The following is a 23,567-nucleotide window of genomic DNA, read 5'->3' as shown; positions in this document are numbered from 1 at the left end:
GATGGAGCCCAGGGATGGCTGGAGGTCTAGAGAGTCCTGTGCCCTCTGGATGGAGCCCATGGATGGCCAGAGGGTGTGGAGGGTCCTGTGCCCTCTGGATGGAGCCCATGGATGGCTGGAGGGTGTGAACAGTTGCGTGCGGGCTCTGCACAGCTGTGCTGTGATTTTTCCCTGCCATAATTCCCAAGTGACAGCCCATTCCACCCTGCCCTTGTCCTCTGGCTGCTTCAGACCCTGACTAGTAGTTAACACATTTCTTGTACCCGTTTCACTTTGGAGAGGACCCCTTTGTTTTCCTGCAGCAGTGGCTCCCAGTCCTGGCTCATTCCTGGGCCCAGAGATGTTGTTTTCCTGCTCCTCCCTCTCTGTGCTGGCACTGAGTGATGAGCAGCTCCACTTCCAGGGATGTGTGTGCCTCAGGAAGTTGGTTCTCACTGGGTTGCAGGAGGAGTTATCAAATCATAAACTCAGTGCTTTGCACCCTGGATTTTTTTGGGATTCTGCATTCCAGGTGGCCAAAGCCCAGTGTGCTGCTGTCCCCACAGTGCCTGAGCAGGAGGTTCCTGTGCTCAGAGGTGGCCTCTGTGTGCCTTGGGGACTTCCCTGAACCCTGGGAAGAAGCTGGAAAACAGGGCACATCCCTGTGTGTCTGCACAGGGAGCAGGGCAGGAGTGTGTCTGATCCAGAGGGGAGAGCTGAGCAGGGCACAGGTGGCTCTGAAGGTGCTTTGGTGCTCCAGGATCTTGGCTCTGCTCCGACAGAATCATTTCCTGTGGTCCCAGCTCGTGATCCGGGTGGTTTGATGTGGAGAGGTGATGGCTCTCTGTGTTCCTGGTGGCTTTTTCTCTGTGCTGGAATCCCACATCTCAGTGACCAGGGGGAGATTATTTCTGTTCAGCAGCCATTGCTATTCCTGGGCTGGGACAGTCGCAGGAATAAGAATTGCAGCAGCTAAATCTGCCCATTTTTGTGTGAATTGGAGCCCTTCTCCATGTGACTTCTGCTATTCCAGTGCTGGCTATTTCAAAAAAATGAGACAATCAGCCTTCTGTGGGTCTGCATTTTGAATGCAGAACACTTGCAGGGCTCCTGCTCCATGTATGCAACATTTTGTGGTGGTGGCTTTTTACTGCCTCAGACTAAAACAAGAAAATGATTCTCTCTCTGCTCCTTCCATGTTGTAGGGACCTCTCCTGCCATTAGCAGAGATTTCTCAAAGTCAAAGGCAAGGTGCTGTTTATACTGAGACAGCAGAAAATAATGTGAAGAAACCAACCACATTAGAAAATCTCTCAAGGCATTAACCACTTCTCCTGTGTCAGGGCGGATTAAATTGATACAGATTAATTTTCAAGCATTTTTCATTGTAATAGACACAGCTGAGTGTCATCTAATGACTTCTTCAAGGTTTGTTGTGCATATATTGGTCAAAACCTTCCCATTTTAAATCAAATAAATCTGTTTGAGTAGTAGCCAGCCACTTAAAGAAAATTCCTCAGTGTGATGATTCATATTGTGCCTAAAGACAGCTTTCCATATTCAGCCCTTGCTCACTCCCCCCCTACCATCCCCCTCTCCCTGCCTCTGGAAATGGGCAGGAAGCCCAAAACCAGCTTAACTCTTAGTTATTTAAACCTATTTTTAATAAGTGATACCTGTAGAAAAGTCTTACCTGAAGCCTTTAATTGACATGGTGTTGTGTATTAGATCTTAACTCGGTTTATGAAGTGTGTAACTGCTGGTTTTTCTTTTTTAATCTGCTTTTTTCTGAACATGAGCTGTTCTTTGAATTCTTACTAACGGGGTGAAATTACATCTGTCTCCAGTTACAGCAGTTCTGTGCTCCTTCACTCTTTTGTGTGAATCTTTGACTCCTCAGACGTGCCCTGGTGCCCCTCCTCTCCCTCTGCATCACCTCTCCTGTGTATTCATGGCCAGGCTTTTTAATAGAAAGAGTTCTAGTTCCTTTTGCAGCCAGTTCTCCTGTGTGCTCACTGTTGAGGTAGTATTTATTTTCAAAACAGTATCCTCTGAGGATAGAGAGCTTTCATAACCCATCCCAGTTGTCATGGCACAGCTCTGCCTTTTTCCCCCCCCTCTTTTGCTCTCAGAACCAGCCGTGCTTTGGTTATGTTAAACTCCTGAAACCAAACGCCTTCCAGGCTGGGTACAGGTAAGCCCTGATCAGATTAACTGCTCTGCAAATTGAGTTGATTATTGCACAGATGTTTTCTTGTGCTTGAGCAAGTGAATTTATGTACCAGGACAAGGTGCTCCTCTCTGATGAATTAAAGGGAAAATTACTTGATTCAGCCTTTCGGGGGCTTTGTGAGGAACAAGTGGAAACTGCCATAGAATCTCCTGAGTTGGAAGGAACCCACAAGGATCATCGAGTCCCAACCCCTGGCCTTACCCAGGACACCCCAACAATCCCACCCTGTCCCTCAGAGCATTGTCCAAACCCTCCTGGAGCTCTGGCAGCCTTGGGGCCGTGCCCACTGCCCTGGGGAGCCTGGTCAGTGCCAACCACCCTCTGGGGGAAGAACCTTTCCCTGAGATCCATCCTGAGCCTGCCCTGGCACAGCTCCAGCCATTTATATCCCTGGGCACCAGAGAGCAGAGATCAGTGCTCGCCCCTCCACTGCCCTGAGGAGGAAGCTGCACACCCCAGTGAGGTCTCCCCCCAGTCTTCTCTCAACTTGAATTTTGAACGTGCATATGAATTTTCTCCTGCTTATATCCAGAGTTTCTTTCCCCTTTGCTCCCTCCCTCTCCCCCAGGGGCAGTAGTTGTGTGTTTCCCATCTCCTCTGCTCCATGTCCCGTGGGAATTCCTGCAGCAGGGCTGCTTCTGGACCAAGCTTTGCCCTCTGCTCGTGTTGATGGCTGGGGGCACAGCAGCTCTAGTTGTCCTGCACCCACTTCCCTTCCTTCCTTCCTTTTTCCATCCTTCCCACAACTTCAGAGGCTGCAGTCCAAACACTTGCTGGTGCCCAGCGATGTGGCTCCTGGAGAGGGGGAGATGAGTCGATTCTGAGAATTTTATGGGTGTTCCCTTCGTTGTTGTCACGTCTCTGAAGGCTCTGGTCATAAATTCCCAGCAGCTTTTAGTTGGGACACTTGGAGCAAGTGGTGAGTGCAGGACTCCAGAGGGGAGGGAACCTCTGCAGCCCCTCTGGCCCTAATGAGGTGGTCCCTGCTAATGAGGGGCTGGGGCTGGAGCTGAGTGTTACTGGTGAATCTGCTGGAGGAATCCTCCCTTTATTGTTTCCCTCTGATGCTGCAGCATTCCTCAAAACCCCTTTCATCTACTTCTTGTCTGCTTGTTAACAACCATCTGCATGCAGAGCACTTGGCTACTTTCAGTTTTTGCCTTATATAATTGAAACTTTTTCCCCTCCTCCTTTTGGAGCTTTCTAGTAGGATTTTTTTTTTCCCCTCTCTAATGTAGGTGTTTGAATTTTTCAGCCAGTCAAACTAGTACACAGAGTGAGCTTCCTGTTCTGGGCTTGCTGTAGTTGCCTTCCTGGAAAATAAAAATACTTAGTTTTACTCAGCTTTCTCCCTAACAGGCCTAATAAATTTTTCTTACCCTGAGAGGCTGTGGACTCTTCAACCCTGCAAGTGTCCAAGGCCAGGTTGGACAGGGCTTGGAGCAACCTGGACTAGTGGAAGGTGTCCCTGCCCATGGCAGGGGGTAGGACTGGGTGATCATTGGGCCCCTTCCAACCCAAGGCTGATGATCTTCAAGGTCTCTTCTGTGGTTCTATAAAACTCTGTAATTTTCCTTCCGGTTTGTGAGACTGCAACCAAAATTTTCAAGAAAACATATCCAGGAAATCCTCTTCCTCATTTAATTTTTTTTTTTTTTTTTTTTTTTTTTTCTCTCTGGTCCTACAGAGATCAGCTGGAGTTTTAAAATGAGTTGGATGCTCATGGCTCAGCAGTTGGGGATTTTTTCAGATGAGGAATAGTGGGATGTGTGTGCTCCTGTCCTCGTTGCCCTTGGGAACTGCTGACCTGGTACAAACGGGAGTATTAATTGAAGTAATGGAGCTCTCCTGGGTTTCACTTCATTTCTGAGAGTAACTTGTCCAAAAGCATCTTGGTTTATTTCTTTAGCTGATGCTTGGTGAGATAAAGGAAGTTCTGAGAATCTGTGATTATCTGCTTAGCCGTGGCTTATGCTGTTGTGTCGAGTGCCTGGAGCAGACAGGTACCTCCCCTCCTCCTCCTCCCTGCCACAAGAGCAGCAGCTGCCCAGCTCCCCCCAGCATTAATCATCTCCATCGAACCCCTGAGCAGTTTTTAGGGCAGAGAGCTGAGTGGAAAAGTGTTGTCTTGCTTCACAGGGATGTCCTGGAGAATGTAGAAATCCATGCAGAAATCTCCCTTTTTCAATCACTAGTTACCTGGTAAAGCTGTGTAGTGTCACTTTTAAAGTCCTGGCATCTGATGCAGGAGATTGTACAGTAATTTCAGAGGGATGTTTCCCCTTTGTACCAAGGTCTTTTTTTTTTATTCAGATTAAAACATCCCACCCTCTCTAGTACTCGGGAACTCCCTTCCAGCTGAGCTACAATGGCTGCATTATCTTTCTAGTTCTTACCACAGCTTGTTCCAGCTCCTCTAATGAAAAAAATTTGTCGTATCTCTTCCAAAGCTGGGAATCCTCGAGGTCTGGGGAGGTGCAAATGTGTCATAGTTTGGCTGCTGAGCCCGCTTGGCCCCTCGGCCCCTCCGAGGCTGCGCGGGGATGGACTCGCGGCCGCGGCTCTTTGTTTCTGGTGCAGCTACTTTTGTGTTTGCTTTCATTGTGGAACTCCTGGCTCCCAGGTTTTTGAATGTGTTTGAAAACGTCCCATGTGTTCTACTCTTCCTTCTGTCCCGTGCAAGTAAAGTTGGCACGAGGCAGGAAAGGTCCCAGAGCAGCAAAGTCTCCAGTGTAACTCGCTGGGACGAGGAACGATCCTCTCCGGACTGTTCCTGTGCATCAGACCTTGGGCTGGTGAGTCCTGTCAGCCTGACAACGCTGTTTGCAGCAGATTTTAGAACTCTCAGTAGATTGAGAATCTCTATTCTGTTGTGTGAACCTCTTTAAATTTTACTGAGCATTAAGGTCTGGAAGATGTCGCAATACTACGAACTGTTTCCATTTGCTGCCTTTGCTCAGGGATTGCTTGACTGGAAGTTGCCCCAGCTCAGGTTTCTTTGGCTCTTGTCCTGGCTTTTAGACACACAAATATGATGTGCTTTGCTGCTGCTTGTAAATAAAAAATTAAATTATATATATATAAAAAAACCAATCTAGTATTCGCTTCTCTAGAAAAGCCCAACTCCTGGAAAGTGGTGACTGCAGGGTGAGTAATGCTCCCTTCCCTCCCACTCCCTCTCCTCTAAAACAACAGGAAAACCCTCCTGAACACATCTTAGATTAAAAAATATTCCTCGTGAGGCTGATACCATGATATTTTGAGAGACTGAGGAGAGCTGGGATAATGATGGAAGCTCTGCCTCTTGGATGAGATGTCTCAATGCTGCCAATCAAAACATCTTCTAAAAATATCCCACCTTCTAGAAGAAACCATTCCTGTCAATCAAAGCCCAGTATTAAAGAGCATACTGTTGATTGCAAAAGGTCCAAATTAAAGAAGCAGACCAATATTCCTCTGTTTTCTCCCTTCCCAACTCTGTATTAGATGGGTGGATATTTGTTGCAGGCTTCACGCAGGATGAAAATAAAATTAGTCTGAGCATGAGATCCTTCCAAAATGTGGTGCTTGAGCTGCAGGGGAGTTTGCTCAGAAGGTGGAAACTGGCCTGATTTTCTCTGCAGATACTTTTATTCTGTCTCCTTCCTGGTGTCTTGGCATGAAGCAAACGTTATCTAGTCCTTGTGAAAAGTCCTGGAGTAGAGAGTGTGTCTTGGCTGAACCTCATTGAAAGGGCTGGGGAAAATCTGTCCAAGAAAAATAAATTTCTGCTGGAGCAGCCAACAGTGTGTGTGTGACATGAACCACTTTTGGAGGGATGGGATTGGTACAAACAGGGGGCTTTGATTTGGCTCTGGGAAATCCAGATGAAATGGGAGGATAATGACCCTTTTTCTTACTGACACAGTTAAGATATAACCATCTCTGTTTATCCTAAAATAATTCAGTTCTTGCTGTTTTCTCACCACTTCTTGCTCCCATGCCATTTCTTTCTACCTTTTACCCTGGGCTTTCTGATCTTCTGTAGATCTTGCAGAAGAACATCTCCCTTTCCTCCTTTGTGGATGCAGGGCTGGATATCTTGGATAAGTGTTGGCTTTCATCCAAGAGGGAGTTTGATGCACTGATTTATATTTCTCTTGCTAGGCTGAAGTCTCAGTTGGTTTTTGGGGGGGGCAGAAGGAAACTGTGCCCCATCCCTGGAAATGTTCAAGGCCAGGTCAGAATTATTTTAAACTAAAAGAGGAAAGATTGAGGTTGGATATATGGAAGAAATTCCTCCCTGTGAGGGTGGGGAGGCCCTGGCACAGGGTGCCCAGAGAAGCTGTGGCTGCCCCTGGATCCCTGGAAGTGTCCAAGGCCAGGCTGGACGGGGCTTGGAGCAACCTGGGCTGGTGGAAGGTGTCCCTGCCCATGGAATGGCATTGGAACAAGATGATTTTTAAGGTCCTTGCCCATCCTAGCCATTCTGGGATTCCATATCTGCTGGCTCTGGTGTTTGGGATCGTTGTTCCTGTGGCAGTTCTGGCACCTGCCCCTGAAGGGCTGAGTGTCCCAAAGCTCTGCTGGTGACACAAACCTCGTGGAGCTGCTGCTGTGGGTTCCTGAGGCTGTACAACCTCTGGGGTTATTACTTTGCAGAGATACCTCATAGGGCTGTTTATTTAGGGAGGGAGAAGAGCTGAAAAATGCACCTTGGTGACAGGGGGACATTTCCCTGGGTGCTCTCTGTCCTCTCTGCAGCCTGTGCAGAGTTGGAGTCGACTTTTCCAGCTTTGTGGTTGCTCCCTCTCCCCATCCAGCCCCTCTCTCCCAGTGTTGTGGTTCAGGAACTCCCCTGTTTGCACTTACAACAGGGAGGAGCTGTGTAGCAGTGGCAAACCTGCCACGTCTGCTTGATACAAACCCGCATTGTCCTTGACAAGGAAAGAGCCTTCCAGTAATTCACCTTGCCAGCAAGAAAGAGGATTTATTTTTTAATTTTTTATTTTTTTTTGTTATTAGGAGCAGCTGAGTTGCTTGGAATCAGTGCAGTGTTTAGTGACACCCAAGGAGGATGTACTTTTGTGAATAGAAAATGCTGCTTAATTGCTCGAGACGGCAGTTTATTCTTTCATATTAGGGAATTTCAGTCTGTGTGAACCCAGCAATGGGGCTGTGAACTCATTAGTTTGATTTCTTGCTCTCTGCCTCGACATAGTAGAAAGCATCTCTCCCTTGCAGAATGAAATACTGAATCTTTCTGTATCCAAATGAGATTAAATTAATATGGCATTCTGGGGAGCTCTTTTATAAAGGATCAGCAGCATTCTGCTCTTTTGCAGGATTGTGTTAATCATCAGACACTTATGAGTTGAAGGACTGTGGCCACATAAAGCTGTGTAACAGGCCAGCCAAGAGCTGGGATGTGCTGTAGGATACCTCAGCCAGGACTGGGATCAGGATCAGGCTGCAGGAACCCCAAGTCACAGAAATAAATGCAAGTGCTGCTGCATTTCCCAAACAGCAGCTGAATCCCACTGCTCTGAAGTAAAAATGGTTTTGTTTTCCCTTTCACATGTGATGTGCAATCCTTTTTGAGCTGTTTGTGTGTTTTAAACTCTAGTGAATTGTGAATGACTTGTGTGAATTTATGGTGAGTTTTGGAAGCCTTTTGGAGGGTGTGTGTGTACACACTGTGTGCGTGGGGTACAACGTGCTTTTCTAAAAGAAGTCCCTGTGTTTACTGAGATCCAGCAGTTTGACTTAGAGGTTCTTGCTCTCATCTTTGTAGTTACAGATCTGGTTAAGTTTGTTGGCTGGGAGGAAGAAAGCTGAAGTCTCTTTTTTTGATACAGCCTCAATATAATTTTATTAAAGCAGGGTTTAGGACGAGCAGGAGATGAGGTTTAGGTCACTAAGTAAAAACAAGTGTGTTTTGAGGGTTTGAATGTGACATCTTGAGGTGTGTGACAAGTTTCTCATGGTACAGCTCAGTTACCAAAAATGCCACTTGCTTTATTTCATGGAATCACAGAATAGTTTGGATTGGAAGGGACTTTAAAGCCCATCTAGTCCACCCTCTGCCTCAGGCAGGGACACCTTCCACCAGCCCAGGTTGCTCCAAACCCCGTCCAACCTGGCCTTGGACACTTCCAGGGATCCAGGGGCAGCCACAGCTTTTCTGGGCACCCTGTGCCAGGGCCTCCCCACCCTCACAAGAAACTAGAATTTCTTCTTAAGAAATATCTGATTTAAATCTGCCCAAACTCAGTCTCGCCCTTTCTTTGTGTGTCTGTAATTTTATTGCACAGAGATTTTGGTCTGGACCACATAACTCTGTTCCTGCAACAGCTTCTGTGTGCCTTAAAAGAAAACATAAAAACTAAGTAGGAAGATCTGCTCTTTGTGGTAGGGTTCACTTGTGTTGGTTAGAGGTTGTTCTAAATTTTGAAACACGAGGTTTAACATCTCTTCTGAAGCTTGTTGTAACTTTATGTGGGTAACAGGATGCAAGGTACTTAACCATGGTTAAATTCTTGTAGCTTGGTGCCTTGTTTCTACCTCCTGCACCACCAGTGTTTTATCTTAGTGTTCCAACTTGTTGTGGCAAAAGCAGAGAGTTGTTAGTTAAGGAGCTTTAAAGATGAGACTTGTCAATAAGCAAAAGCCTGTAAGTTTGGCTTAGTCAGCCTTCAAATGGAATTTAGGGGTTGCAAGTTAATTTGTTCTTAATAACCTAAACTGAATTCAGTTACCAGTTTGCCCAGGACTTTGTTTATAAGATCAGACAGACTTCTTGCAGCTTTCTTGTTGTTGTAAGTTCTGGTTGTATCTCCAAGGACGTAAATCACGAGTTCTTTGCTGCCTTATGAAGGTCAACGTTGGGATCCTCCTCTGTCAGTCTGAGCTGGTGACTGGGGAGGGAAGCTTTGCTCAAAACCAGTAACTGCAGCTTTTTAGCTCCCATGGGTTTTATTCTCCCCCCTTTTTTTTTTTCTTCTAAACTGGAGACTCTGAAGGTATCTGCTGTCGGACTTTTAAATGGGGTGGGATATTTTGCCTGTGCATGTTCTGTGTCTCAGGTTGCAGTTGTTACCAGCATTGCCTGTTGCCCAAGCTCTTCAAAGACGAGCCTTTTGCAGTCCCTTGGCAGGAATAATTGGCATAGTTTGCGTGCAGAGATTTGTTTTTGAAGTAAAAAAAAAAAAAGCGTAGATAATCCTTGACCAAAGCCCAAGTGAGTTTTGCAGCATTTTGTGTTTTGCCTCAGAGAAATAAGGGGAAAGTGCTACTCTGGGAGGTAAGACTTTATCTATGGAATGTGGCTAAACATCCTCTTGCAGCTCTTCCCTGGTGAGCACAAAGCATCTGTGCTGTCTCTGTAACTGCCATCGAGTTGAGAAAGAGCAGGAGAGTGTTGGGATGGAAAAGAATCGTGGTGGCATCTGGAGCCTTGATCCTGGTGTCCTCCTCTTGCCTTGGCCTCCTGTAACTCTGGGGTTCACTGGGTCACTGTGGCCACCTCTACTGTGCTCCATGAGCTCCTCTAGTCCTAACAGGTGTCTCCCTGAAAATATGTGCCAGTGTTTGCCGTCTGCTGGGGGAGAACAGTGTTCCTTTGTTGCTGTTTGGAGAGAGGAGGGAAGCCAGCCAAGTTCAGTGCTGCTCCATGGCAGAACACATCTCGCTGCTTTGAAGTTGGGTGCTTTTAAAAATAAGATCATCTAGACTGCAGCTCTGAAATTCTTTCTTGCAGTCACTGAAATATGTTCTTCTACTAAAATTTTTTCTACTAAAATTCTGTCAATTTTTTTAATTCTTTTTCTGTCACTGCTCTGATGTTTGGGAGAGAACTACTAGTTCTTCTCCATCCCTTTGGGAGACATGCAGCAAACCCCAAATCCATCAAGTTAGTCGTATTCTTGGTCTCAGATGCCACTTCTGCCAAATACCTGGGCTCTAATTTTGGGCATAAAGATGTTTAAAGAGTGGACATCCCTTTAATTCATAGGCGATAAAAGCAAATATCTTGATGCAAGAAATGTTCCCTGTCAAAACTGGAGTTAATAAAACTGTGGTATAGGTGGTATTTTCTGGAGGGTGTTCAGCTAAACTCGGTGATTTCCCCATTCCTTTCCTGGAAATCTCTGAATCTGGGTGCAGTTGGGAAGGACCAGGGTGTCCTGCGTGTGGCAGGGTCCTGTCAGTGGCAGTCGAGTGGTTTTTGTGAAGTTTTTTTGTGAAGTGGTTTTTCTTACAGGTCCTTGGAGACAGAATTCTTGGAAGACACAGCAAAACATCTCCCTTTACAGCAGCTGAGTTTCTCTGGGGGGATTTGTGCATCTCTCCATCTCCCTTTCTCAGAAGGAGCTTTGCTGTGGAGCCCAGCAGTACTTGGTGTGCTGGGCTGCTGGAGTTCAACAGCAGTGAATTTATTTTAACAAACCCCTCCCTGAGAGCCAAACCTCCTGAGAATTCCCAGCACAGACTGAGCTCCTTTCACTCCATCCTTTCTCTTCTGCATCCGACTCTGGTCTAAATTCCCTCCTCCTGCAGGATGAGGAACTGCACCTTAGGGAGAGGCACTGAGGGCACGTGATGCTGGGTGTGAACACCCTTGTGGTGTCAAACCCTGTCAATCCAAGTGCCTGGGATTCCCTGTGTTTGCACTCCCACAGTTGTGCTCCCACTGGCCTGGTTCTCAGGCCACTTGGTCACTGAAACAACTTTGGTTCCCTTCTGAAATTCTCGTCAGGTTTTGCCTTTTGAGGTGGTTTTTTTCAGCAGTGAGAGGTTTCACATGGGCTGCACAGCAGCAGAGCTGAATGTACCAAAAGGCCCTTCTTTGAGCTTACATTGGAAATAAAAACCTTTGGAGGAAGGGGAGGTGTTAATGAGTTGTTTGATCAGGTGTTGGCTTCCTCCCCACCTTGGGCTGGAATCCTTTGGGTAAAAACAGCAGAGGGAGAAGGTTTAAACCCTCAGTGAGCCTGTCCTGGTGCTGCTCTGACCCTCTGGTGGCCATGTGGGACTTCAGATAGCTGCTGCTTGTTCCTGAGGATATCATGAACTCCATGGGTTTTCTTTTCCTTTAGGAAAACCTCTTGACTGAGTCTTAAATCACGTATATATGGTGAATTTAAACCACCCCTTAAACTCCTATAATGTCTGTGTGGCAGAGTGTGCAGGAAGCACGTGATTTGGATGCTGCCATCGAGGGGATGATTTCTTATGGCTTAAAGTGCTTGTGATCACTCTTGAAATAAATTGCTTTTAGTTCCTGCTCTTGTCTTGCCAAATATCCTAAAGCTGTATGTTCACCTCTCCCCAGCAGTGTTGCTGAGAGCCAGTCCCCTGCTTCTGTTCCCGTTTCTCTGAAAGCTTTAATGGGTAGTTTTTAATTTCCTTATTGGACAGTTCAGGATCCATATGGGAGAAGAGCCTCTGTGATATCTGCATTCTTGCTGGTTGGGATAGACTTCTTGACTTCACAGCTCTTCCCCTCTCAAATACCAAGGAGTCTGTAATGAAGCTGGTTTTTAGGGAATGATGCTTAAGTGGATGCTCAGACTGTTACGTCTGCCTTGCCCTTGGAAATGTCTAAAAGCTGTGATGTTCTTCACTGGTGCACACCTTCTCCAGGAAATCAGTGTTTAATATCTCAGTAATCTTGCAACTGTGGTTTGCGGCCTCAGCAACTATTTATTTTTGCTGTGATTGCAAATACTTGAACATCTCCTTGTTCTCATTAGGCCAAGGATGGCTCCCGCTGTCCACAGGGAGGGCTTGGATCGTGGACTTGGGATTCAAACATGCCAGACACTGGTGGTGAGATAACCTGCAGTGTGAGCTGCAGCCTGCCAGCTGCTGGGCTGTGCCCTGTTGCATTTTTGATGGAGGGATATAAGGCCTTGCTGTTGCTTTGGGACAAGGCAGGTGCTGTGTGTCACTGCCTGGGGCTTGGAGCAACCTGGGAGAGTGGAAGGTGTCCCTGCCCGTGGCAGGGGGTGGGACTGGATGAACTTAAAGGTCCCTTTAAGGGTCTGGAGGGTCAGTCCTGTGAGGAGAGGCTGAGGGAGCTGGGGGGGCTCAGCCTGGAGAAAAGGAGGCTCAGGGGGGACCTTCTGGTTCTGCAACTCCCTGACAGGAGGGGGGAGCTGGGGGGGGTCGGGCTCTGCTCCCAGGGAACAAGGGACAGGAGGAGAGGGAACGGCCTCCAGCTGTGCCAGGGGAGGGTCAGGTTGGACAGCAGGAGGAATTTCTTCCTGGAAAAGGCTGTCAGGCACTGGAAGGGGTTTCTCAGGGAGTGGTGGAGTCTCCATCCCTGAAGGTGTCCAAGGAAGGACTGGACGTGGCACTGAGTGCTCTGGGCTGGGGGACAAGGTGGGGATCAGGCACAGGGTGGACTTGCAGGTTTTTTCCAACCTGAATGTTTCTGTGATTCCCACCCAGACTCTGTTCTGTGCTGAGCTGCTCAAGGGTCTGAGCTCCCCTGCTCCTCTGAGCAGTCCAGAGGCTCGGGCCTGAGCAGTGGAATTCCAAGGGTGAAAGTTGGCAAAGAGATGTGCAGGCACTGCTGATTCCTACTGTTAAATATAATCTTTCTCATGAACAGATTAATGCATAAAACCACTGGGCAGTTGCACACAGCACCTTCCTGTCTTCCTGGCACAGATAAATAAATCCTAATGGTGGATTTTGATCTCTTATTCCCAGAAAACTGCTCAGCTTGTGCTCGAGAGAGGTTGCTGCTGGATGGGGGCCTGGGCCACCCCTTGCTCTGCTTGTGAGCCCTTAGCAAGGGCTCAAACTGCTCCCAGCTGCCTCGCTGGCCTTTGTGTGGTGATTAGTTTATTTGAGAACTGGGAGCACGTTAAAAAGCTTCTGTAATCAGCAAAATACTTGTCACTTAAAAATTGGACTTGTATTTTGTGTGTTATGGTGTTCTAAGCTGAAAATTAAGGGACTAATGTTATTTTAGATATTTAGCTCCAGCAGAGCTTAATTTATATGTATCCCATATATATTAAAAATATCTGAGAAGAATATAGGAAAAATAAAGCATGGGGGAAGTAGTTGATTAACTTCCATCCCTGCTGGAACAGGAATGAAGTTAGGGCAGACTCTAGTTGATGGTGTTCAGTAAGAAGTTTTCTCTTTAAGGCCTCCTTTTTCTCTCCTGGATTTTCTCTGCTCCGGAGCCTGAAGTGTGTTCCAGGATGTGCTTGGCTCATTCAGCACCTCCCTCCTCGTGCTCCCGCTCCGACTGTTGGACTCTGAGCCCGGGGTTGGTGTGGGTTTGATCGTGCCGGGTGTTGTTTGGAGAGCTGGAGGTGCCAGGCGTGTCTCAGGGTGTGTTTGGCTTGTCAGTGTGCCGAGGATTCCTGCTCTCCAGCCGGCCCTGCCCACGCTCACCTGCCTGTCCGAGCTCCCTGTGCTCCCTGTGCCGCTCCCACCCTGCCCTCCCACACTCCAGGAGCTCCAGAGGTGCCCTTTGGAGTCCAGCTCGCCCCAGGCTGCTCCTTGCTTCTCCAGCTGCTCATCATTAGTCAGCAAAGATTTTCATTCCGGGCTCCCCTGTGCAGGGAGTCGGGCTGAGCTCTGCTCCGGCCACGGGAGTGTTTCCAGCCGGGCTGTGGCTGCAGTTCAGGCTCTGCTGCGGCCCATGGGGACAGAGCACAGGGAGAGAGGGAGCACCGGGAGAGAGAGGGAGCACCGGGAGAGAGAGGGAGCACCGGGAGAGAGAGGGAGCACAGGGAGAGAGGGGGAGCACAGGGAGAGAGGGAGCACAGGGAGAGAGGGGGAGCACAGGGGGAGAGAGGGAGCACAGGGAGAGAGGGAGCACAGGGAGAGAGGGAGCACAGGGAGAGAGAGGGAACACGGGGAGAGAGAGGGAGCACGGGGAGAGAGGGAGCACTGGGGGAGAGAGGGAGCACAGGAGGCACAGGGGGAGAGAGGGAGCACAGGGTGAGAGAGGGAGCACCGGGAGAGAGAGGGAGCACAGGGGGAGAGAGGGAGCACAGGGAGAGAGGGGGAGCACAGGGAGAGAGGGGGAGCACAGGGAGAGAGGGAGCACAGGGAGAGAGGGGGAGCACAGGGGGAGAGAGGGAGCACAGGGAGAGAGGGAGCACAGGGAGAGAGGGAGCACAGGGAGAGAGAGGGAACACGGGGAGAGAGAGGGAGCACGGGGAGAGAGGGAGCACTGGGGGAGAGAGGGAGCACAGGAGGCACAGGGGGAGAGAGGGAGCACAGGGTGAGAGAGGGAGCACAGGGAGAGAGAGGGAGCACAGGGAGAGAGGGGGAGCACAGGGAGAGAGGCCTTTCGAGGTGGGCACCTTCTGGTAGAGACATTCCTGTCCCACTTTATTTCAAAAAAAAAAAGGGGGGGGGAGCACTACACAGGACAGAACCCCTGTAAAGCAGCAACACCCTGATTCTTCCTTCCATGCCCAAAGCTCTTTGCCCCCTCCCACCCTCTTGCATTCGTGTTTGTTCCGGTGACAGACACATCCCTCCTGCTCTGTTGGTGTCTTGGCACGGGCTTTGTTTTACTCCCCTGCCCAAAATGCCCAGGAAAACAAGGGTGATGAAGTGCTGCTGCATGAGCTGGCTCAGCCCAGGCTCTGGTGCCAGGATGTTCCAGAGGGTTGGTCTGACTGCAGGCACCAGGAACAGCAATCCCAGATCCCCAGACTTGGAAATCACAGTAACAAGGACAATGTTCACAACTCCAACCAGGCTGTTTTTCATTAGGAGTAAGAAAAATGTGAAGCCTTAGGAATTTTGTCAAGGCTTTTGATATGTGAGTACTCAGTGTACTGCAAGAGGAAAATAAACTTCAATCAGAGACTAAACTCTGCTCCAGAAGCTCCCTGCACAATACTTTAGAGGCTTCTTCAGGTACAAGGAGTGAGACCTGGGCTTGGGTATTTAGTTGAAACCACGTGCTGTGGCTTTCCATGAAGTTGCCATGCTTTTTGTGGAAGCTTGGAAGCTTCCTTGCGTGCTGCCTGAGCCTCATTTTAGAACTTACTACACGTAAATATTTATACAAATATGTAATGTAATTTATACAATAATTTGGTTGAACCTTTTAGAGCTTTTCTTTCTCGTGGAAGGGCTTTGCTGTCGCACAATGAAGGCCATAAAGTTGAGACTTCACAAGCTCTGTGGGTGTCCCGTGACAAAAGCGAAGCTGCTTTTTTTTCTTGTTTTAAGGATAATCATCTGCCATGCAGGAATAGGTGTCGATATTATTTAGTTTTAGGAACGTGTCTGTGTGGATTTCTGTCCTGTGCCCCCAGAAACAGACATCTGGGGAGCTGTGTACTGACAAACAGAAAGACAAATTCGGAATGATCTGCTCTGGAAAGGATCCAAATGTTTTAATTTGTGTGTGTGTAATTCTAGTATCTCTCCTAGAGCCAAGTCTGCTCTCCTTAGACTTGATGATAATGCTTAGCAATGGAGTGTTTTCATCTTGAAAACACTACACAAACATGAACTAACCTGGCAGTTAAGCCTTAAACTTTCTTTTAGGTGACGTTTTTCTCAGGTCAGAGAGCTGACTGCTCTCTGCATGCTCTGTAATGTTAAATATCTGTGTTGTCTGGAGTGTTAAACACAGCACTGGGAGCACAGCACAGGCTCCCAGGCTCAGGCAAAGAGTGCTAAAAATAGAATCATAAAATCCCAGAATTATTTGGGTTGGAAGAGACCTGAAAGCCCATCCCATTCCACCCCCTGCCATGGGCAGGGATACCTCCCACTGAACCAGTTGTTCCAAACTCTGTCCAACCTGGCCTTGGACACTTCCAGGGATCCAGGGGCAGCCACAGCTTCTCTGGGCAACCTGTGCCAGGGCCTCCCCACCCTCACAGGGAAGAATTTCTTCCTCATATTTCATCTAAACCTGCCCTCCTTCAGTTCAAGGCCATTTCCCGTTTATATATATACATATATATTTGTATATGTGTGTGTGTATATACATGTATATATATAAAATATAAATCCTCCTGTCTGATATTTATAAATAGCTGATGATGGTTCCTCTGGGGGTGGAGGGAAACTCAAAAATCACTTTTGCATGTGAGTCACTGGACTGATCTGAGCAGAACCCCGGTGACCACACGGCAGCTCCCGCTCCGAGCGCGGCGCTGGATCGATGCTCCTGGCAGGAGGCTTCACATTTTCATGGAGGGTGTAACTGATGTCATTGCTGTGCAAGGACCAGGCAGCAACGAGCTCTTGCTTCCACTTGCTCCACTCAGGGGCTGGATCTGAGTGCTTTTCCTGCATAATCCCGTGTTCCAGAGCCCATGGAGCTGTCCTGCCGTAGTTACCACACTGCTGGTAATTATTTAATGGCAGTCAGCCAAAAGGATGGAATTTGGTGAGCAAAGTAGTTGAAGGAAATACAATTACAGAATGAGATAAGGACAGGAAATAAATGTACCACTCACCAAAAAAGCTGAGTGATCGATAGGAGTTCCTGCTGCTTGTTGAAAACCCCCCTGATGATTTGGATCGAGCCATTTGATGCAGGCATTCGGAATTCCAAGGACAACACAGAATCCCAGAATGGTTTGGGTTGGAAGGGACCTGAAAGCCCATCCAGTGTCACCCCCTGCCATGGGGAGGGGCACCTTCCACCAGCCCAGGTTGCTCCAAGCCCCGTCCAACCTGGCCTTGGACACTTCCAGGGATGAGACAGCCACAACTTTTAATTTTTATTACTTTTAAAATTATTCTTAAGTATTTTTTATTGCTTCTGTCAGGACCTCTGCAGGTCATGCTGCTTTTTTTGTGCATGGGGGGGACTGGGTAGCTTAGAAATCTCTCATTCCCAGGGACAGGAGGCCACGTCACGGGGCGTTGAGTCCTTGAGAACCGTTCCTGGCTCGCTCGGATTGTGGTGCAGCTTTAAAAACCTTTATCTTTGTGCTTTTGCTGAGGGTTATTGTTGCTTCCTTTAGTTCCCTTAGCAGAACAGGTGGCCTTATTCTTTGGTGTCTTGGCAGATTTCCTCTTAAGTCTTATTTTAGCGAGTTGAAAGGGGAAGAGGGCACAGGGTGCTTTTTGAAGCCGTATTCACCGAGGATTTATTCCCACCAGCGTCGTGGAGTCTGGAATAGTTACTCCAGGATTCTTTGCTGTTTGGAAGCAATTACAGTTTCTTGGTTTCTTGATCTTGAAGTGGGAGATGTTGTCCTATAAAGGAAGAATATAACCAGGGGAAGCATTGAAACGTGGAAAGAAGGATCCCAGGTTTTATTCACTGCCCCAGGATTTACCCATTTGGTCTCAAGACACGCACAGGTTTTGCAGGAGCTTGTGAGGGGTTGGAAAGATGAAAACAAACGTGGCCAGCTCTTTTCTTCGTGGAATAGTAGGTGGTTGAAGAGAACTGCTGTGTGACGAGTTTAGACATTTATTAACCCCCTCATTCCTCCACCCTTGTCCCTCCTGTACCTTTGAGTGAAGCCTCACCCAAAGTACATGGTGAGCAGATGGAGAGATGCTCCACTGCTGCAATTAAATAATGCTTTTCCTGCTTTTATGTATGTTTTCTGTAATAACAGCTGAAAATGGGTGCAGCCTGTTCCTTTCCTGCTCTGTGAAATCAATAGAAGCCTAATTTTATTTTTTTATTTTTTTTTTTTGTAATTTGGTTATTACTAAATACATTTAAAAAGCTTTGGGTTTTGTCACCAGTCTGAGCAGAAAGGGAGACAGCTGCTTGTGATGGGTCATTCTGTGTGTGTGCTGGAGCAAAAACTGAGCACTGCTGCTGCAGGTCTGGCTGTGTCACCTCTGTCACTCTGTGTCTCTCTTTCCATTAGCTGTGATCACATTCTCCAGTGACTCGGAGCTGGGACACTTTCCTTGTTTGCTCTTTTCTCGGTGTGTGATTCACTGAGTTTTGACTGGGGCTTTGGGAGGGTGACTGGAGCTGTGCTGAAGCCCTGGGATTGCTTATTAGGAGCAGCTGCAAGAAGACAAGAAGAGATGCTTGTTCCAAGTCTCTTCCACCTCCCCGTTTTCTAATTACGTGTTTGAATTTCTCCCTGCTCAGCTCACCTATAATAAATCAGACACCCACAGGTTACATGACCCTGATCTCTGGCTCTTCTGATAAAGGTCTTTAAATGACGTTTCCATTAGTGTTTTTAGCAAACATCTGCTGGAGGATTGCTTTTAAGGACCTGGCTGTGTTTGAACTTGGTTTTATTTCAAGTCTAACTCGGCCCAGGTATTTTAGGATGCCCTGTGCAGGTGCTGTAGGACTGTAACCCCGATCTCCTTGAAGCTCTCCTGGTAACACACTGGACATTGTGCTATAAATAACCAGTGACTTCCCAAACGTAATTAGTTTCTTTATTGTCCTCTGAATAATGTGTGAAGCAGGTGTGAGCTCCACATCCCCTTTCCAGCAGCATTTCCAGAGGCAGGTGGGCCTTGTGGCTGCACCGAGCTTTTCTTGCTTAAAGGGAGGAGGTATTTTGGGAGCAAACCCTCCTTGCTGCCCCGGGGGGAGGCTGGGGCAGAGCTGGGCTGGGCTGCCTTAGACAAGGCTTTGCCATCCCAGAGCACCACCCCTGCTCTGCAGTTCCTGCTGGGAATGGGTGATGGAGCAGGTTACCACCAAGATGATCACAGGGATGGAGCACCTCCTACAAGGAAAGGCTGAGAGAACTGGGATTGTTCTGGAGAACAGCAGGCACCAGGGAGACCTAATTGTGGCCTTCCAGTGCCTGAATTAGCCTACAAGAAACATGGAGAGAGACTGTTTCCAAGAGCCTGGAGTGACAGGACAAAGGGGAATGGCTTCAAGCTTCCAGAGATTAGATGGGATATTGGGAAGGAATCTTTCCTGTGAGGGTGGGGAGGCCCTGGCACAGGTTGCCCAGAGAAGCTGTGGCTGCCCCTGGATCCCTGGAAGTGTCCAAGGCCAGGTTGGACGGGGCTTGGATCAACCTGCCCGTGGCAGGAGCTGGAACTGGAGGATCTCTAATGTCCCAACCCAAACTGGGATTTCCAGTCCTAAATTTTGGGATTCTGTGATTCTATGAATTGAGGAAAGTAGTAAATCCACATAAAGATTGGAGTCTTGCCTGCCAGTTCTCTTCCTTTCAGGCTTTCTTTGAAGGAGGTGGTGCAGGCTGGGTCGATGTCAGTGCTTTCTGCTGGATCTGCTCCACCTGGGGAGCTTTTATTTTCCATATGTGCCTTTAGGCAACCTGTAGTAACCAAAATTTGCTGTTCTTGATCCTCGTCCAGCCACCTTTCAAAGTCTCATTTCATTACTGGGCATGACTGTGAGTTGAGGGCATCTCAGCACTCTCTGCACCTTTTGGGGGAGAATTTAATGAAAGCTGTAACTTGGATTATAATCCTTGGATTGAAGCCTGCACGATGGAGCTGATTCCACGAAGGGATCCAAACACTTGGCTCTGTCTCTCAACCATGTCAAAATTAGCATGGCTGGGTGTTTGAATGCTTGAAGTGCTTGGTGGGTGCTGGTGACGGGGACACATCGCTGGGACTGGAAATGTTTTCAGCTTGAATCCACCTGAATGAGCCCCCGGCGTGTGGGGATGGTGCCCCCTCATCTTCCAGCTGCTGCAGGGCCAGACTGAGATGGATGGAGCAGTGCAGTGTGTTGGGCAGCGGGACAGAAAAGCTGCTGGAAGGAGACAAAATGATCCTGAGAGAACTGGCAGGAAAAAAAAGGGAAAGACAGCTCAGAGAAATGGTGTCAAGAATACTTGTTTTTGCCTTAGATCATGAGGCCAGATGAGATCATTTATGTAAGGGGAGATCACCGTGGAGGCCCTGTGGTTGAGCTGAGTAAAGTCTTGTTTGCTTGAGCTGGAATGAATTCTCAAAACCACTTTTCTTGCTTAGTTTGATCTTGTAGCCGTCAGTTCTTGTTTTCTCCCTCTCCTGTTAGTTGGGAAGCTGTGTTGCAAATACAAGTACTTGTGGATGTGATCTTGTTGCCTCTTGCCATCTGAAGAGAGCTCAGATTTGAACAGGAGATGTGATGGCTTTTCAAATCTGTTGTCATTTACTTAAAACTTTACTTAAGATTTTCTGGCTTGGGGATGCATCATTTACCACCCCTCCTTTTTTTTTAAACAAGGCTTCTTAGTGGTGTTCTAATTCCAACAGTGTCTTTCCTCAGTGATCCAAAAGCATTTTTCTCTCCTTTAAAAAAAACCCATAAATCCCAATACTGTAATTCTGCCCTATATTCTTTTGTGTCTGCTCAATCTGGTCCAAGTGTTAAGTGTGTTTCCATGCTTCCCTTTGCTGTCAGTACCACTGAGCCATCTTGCTGTCACTGAGGCGTCTCACTACTTTTTGTTCCTTCAATCAAGGTTTATTTAGATTTTGGTTTCTGCAGAAACTGCTCAAAATGCCTCCTGTTCTTGGTGTGCCCTTTCAGTTGCTCATCATCTGGGACAGGGTTTGTGTGCTCTGTGGGTGAGAACTGTGCTGATGGCTTGGTTAAGAACCTGTTGAGTACCAAAGGTTTTTTCAAAAAGAGTTATCAATTTAAACGCTAATTAAGTATTTAATTTTAATTTAGGCTTGGAAAAAACATAACATATACAGAAGATACTGAAGTGTATTGCAGTTCTGACATACCTGGCTCTGCCATGAGAGGGATTTATTGTGTCTTGCCCAGAGAAGCTGTGGCTGCCCCATGCCTGGAAGTGTCCAAGGCCAGGTTGGATGGGACTTGGAGCAACCTGGGCTGGTGGGAGGTGTCCCTGCCCATGGCAGGGGGTGGCACTGGATGGGCTTTCAGGTCCCTTCCAACCCAAACCAGTCTGTGGTTCTGTGATTCATTTGGGATTGTGTCAGCAGATGAGATGAGGTCTCCCTTTTTCAGACAGGTCACTGAATGTGCTGGTGGAATTCCCTTTGACCCACACAGGTGATATTTGTCTTGTGAAGTTTGCACAAAGGTTACGTTGATTGAAGGTGGTGTGCCCTGAATTCGTGCTGTCCTTTAGACCCTAATTACCAGTGCACTTTGGCTCCATTCCCAGGAATGACACCTCTGAATTCGAGGTGCCAGAGGGTGAACAGCATCTTGTGCTTGGAGATGTGATTTCCACATATGGGAGTCCTTGTCCAAAGTGAAATGGTCTTTCCATTTGTGTTTGCCTCTGGTAAACTTTGGAGCACGGGGCTGTGAAACCAAACTGGAGTTTCATTGAAGGATTCCTTGGATGCCTCTTTCTTGGCTCAGATGCTCCTGCCCCTTCTTCCTTGTCTCCTTTTGCCGTGCCATCTGTCTGTCATCTGCTTTCTCGCTTCTCTGACCTATTTATGAAATATGTTTGCACAACCCCTTTCGCGGTGGCTGCAGAGGAGCGCTGGAATTGTGACCAGGCTCATTTCCTCTTCCTCTTTGTTCAGTTTGTCAGATCTAACCCATTGGATTCGGTGGGTATCTCTGCTCCTGTCCTAAATGCTGGTTTCAACCCGGGGCTGTGCAGAGAATTTTCTGGTCGTGGCAGGGCAGGAAGCGGCGGAGGTTGGGATTTGTCTGAGTCCTGGCGGGAGGTGGGGTCGGGTTTGGGTTGCAGCTCTTGCCTGTTGGAGTTCAACTCTCACAAAGAGGAACTTTATTTACGAAGCTTTGGACAGTGATTTCATTGTCCCAGGACTGCTGGGCATGAAGGGAAGCATTGAGGCTCTGTCACGGGGCCAGGTCTGAGTCCACACCTGTCGGTGGCAGCAGCAGCAGCAGCCACTCAGCTCTTGCAGTTGTGGTTCTCCCCTTTCTCCTGTTGAAGGATTAAGGCTCAGCTCTGCTGCAGCTGGTCTTAAACTGAGCCCAGCAGCAGACTCTGGAAGCAGTAGGATCACTGTTAGCACACATGTTGTGGTGGGACACCACTGCAGCAGCAACTGGTGTGGGTGTGTTTGTTTTCATGGAATCGTGGGATGGTTTGAGTTGGAAGGGACCTGAAAGCCCATCCAGTGCCACCCCCTGCCATGAGCAGGGACACCTTCCACCAGCCCAGGTTGCTCCAAACCCCGTCCAACCTGGCCTTGGACACTTGCAGGGATCCAGGGGCAGCCACAGCTTCTCTGGGCAACCTGTGCCAGGGCCTCCTCACCCTCATAGGGAAGAATTCCTTCCCAATATCTCATCTAACCCTGCCCTCCTTCAGCTTAAGGCCGTTTCTTCCTCTTCATATTCCAGAAAAATAGCAGTAAGTTGCCAACAGTCCCCCAGATCTCTCTGTAGTACATGTTCATGGTAAAGTAGGAGTTTAATAACTTGGCATGTTCCAGTCCAGGGCCCTGTGTCCCACCTGCCAACTCGTCTGGCAAGGAGGGAGTGCTTGAGCAGGGGGTATTTTCATGCCTTGTATAAATGGCTGAAAAGACCTTAATATAATTGGAGTTGGACGGTGCCATAGACCCAGGGAACAAAGCAGTAGGGTTGGATTTGTTCTGGAAAGGCTATTTTATTGTCCACGCTTTTCTGCTTGAGATAGCAGAGAAAAAACCCAGGGAGAGGGAGGAGGACGGAGCAGTGCTGATAAGGTGGCTCCCTTTTGGTTTCCTGCCTGCACAGTGGGAATGGATCTGTCCTGGCAGTGATGGATCTGAGGCTCAGGATCTCTGATCACACATTTGTGTGCATTCAGTTCCAAATAATCATCAAATCTCAGGATGGTTTGGCTTGGAAGGGACCTTAAAGCTCATCTCGTTCCACGCCCCTGCCGTGGGCAGGGACACCTTCCACTGGCCCAGGTTGCTCCAAGCCCTGTCCAACCTCATTTATTTTTGCCCTAATTGGATGTTCCATAGGCAGAGGGGGCTGTGAAGGAATGGTGGAATTTTCAGAGCTTCCTGGATTTCCCTGCCCCCTCTGGGTAGGGGCTTTCTCAACAAGTATATCTGGGAAATTTTGCCATTTCCTTTGAAACTATTTCTCCAGTCTCAGATGCTGTGACATCAGAGCTTTGGGGGAATGGTGGATTAAAAAACCAAAACAACCAAGGGTCAAAAAACCCCCTTGATGCAGCCTGCTGTAGATCAGATCGTGTTTTCTTTTTTAACCCAGGCATGATAATAAATATATTCAGGATTACTAAAGGGGAGGAATAGCTGTAGCTTTTCAGGTTGTTTTGTTTGTGGGTTTTTTCTGGATTCTTTTATAGTTTTTTGAGACATTGAGGAAAGAAAAATGGAGCACAAGGGGACAAAAAGATTTGCTGAACAAAGCGCGTCCTTTGCCCAGCTTTAGGGAATAGCTGAAGTGTCTCTGGGAAGAACCTGAGCTGCAGGGAGGGGAGGAGGGAGCATCCAGGAGTGTGTAACCAGTTGTAACAGAGGGATG

General features: G+C 48.0%; 1 protein-coding gene and 1 long non-coding RNA gene across 5 annotated transcripts in view; one reads left to right on the top strand and one right to left on the bottom strand.

Moving 5' to 3' along the window:
- The window catches only part of LOC127461190 (uncharacterized), a 67,260-nt gene extending 50,129 nt beyond the window's left edge, over positions 1-17,131 (bottom strand). Inside the window, exon 1 of the long non-coding RNA XR_007899985.1 lies at positions 15,993-17,131. This is a non-coding gene — a long non-coding RNA (uncharacterized LOC127461190). The remainder of the gene's footprint in view (positions 1-15,992) is intronic.
- Positions 1-23,567, top strand: part of KANSL1 (KAT8 regulatory NSL complex subunit 1) — a 102,375-nt gene that overhangs the window by 30,962 nt on the left and 47,846 nt on the right. The window lies entirely within an intron of this gene.

This window comes from Manacus candei, unplaced genomic scaffold, assembly GCF_025592945.1.
Source record: "Manacus candei isolate 608988 ecotype Guabito, Panama unplaced genomic scaffold, ASM2559294v1 h1tg000096l, whole genome shotgun sequence".
NCBI classification, from domain to species: Eukaryota; Metazoa; Chordata; class Aves; order Passeriformes; family Pipridae; genus Manacus; species Manacus candei.
The sequence above is the reverse complement of the archived record's forward strand: the minus strand, read 5'-3'. Positions and strand labels throughout refer to the sequence as shown.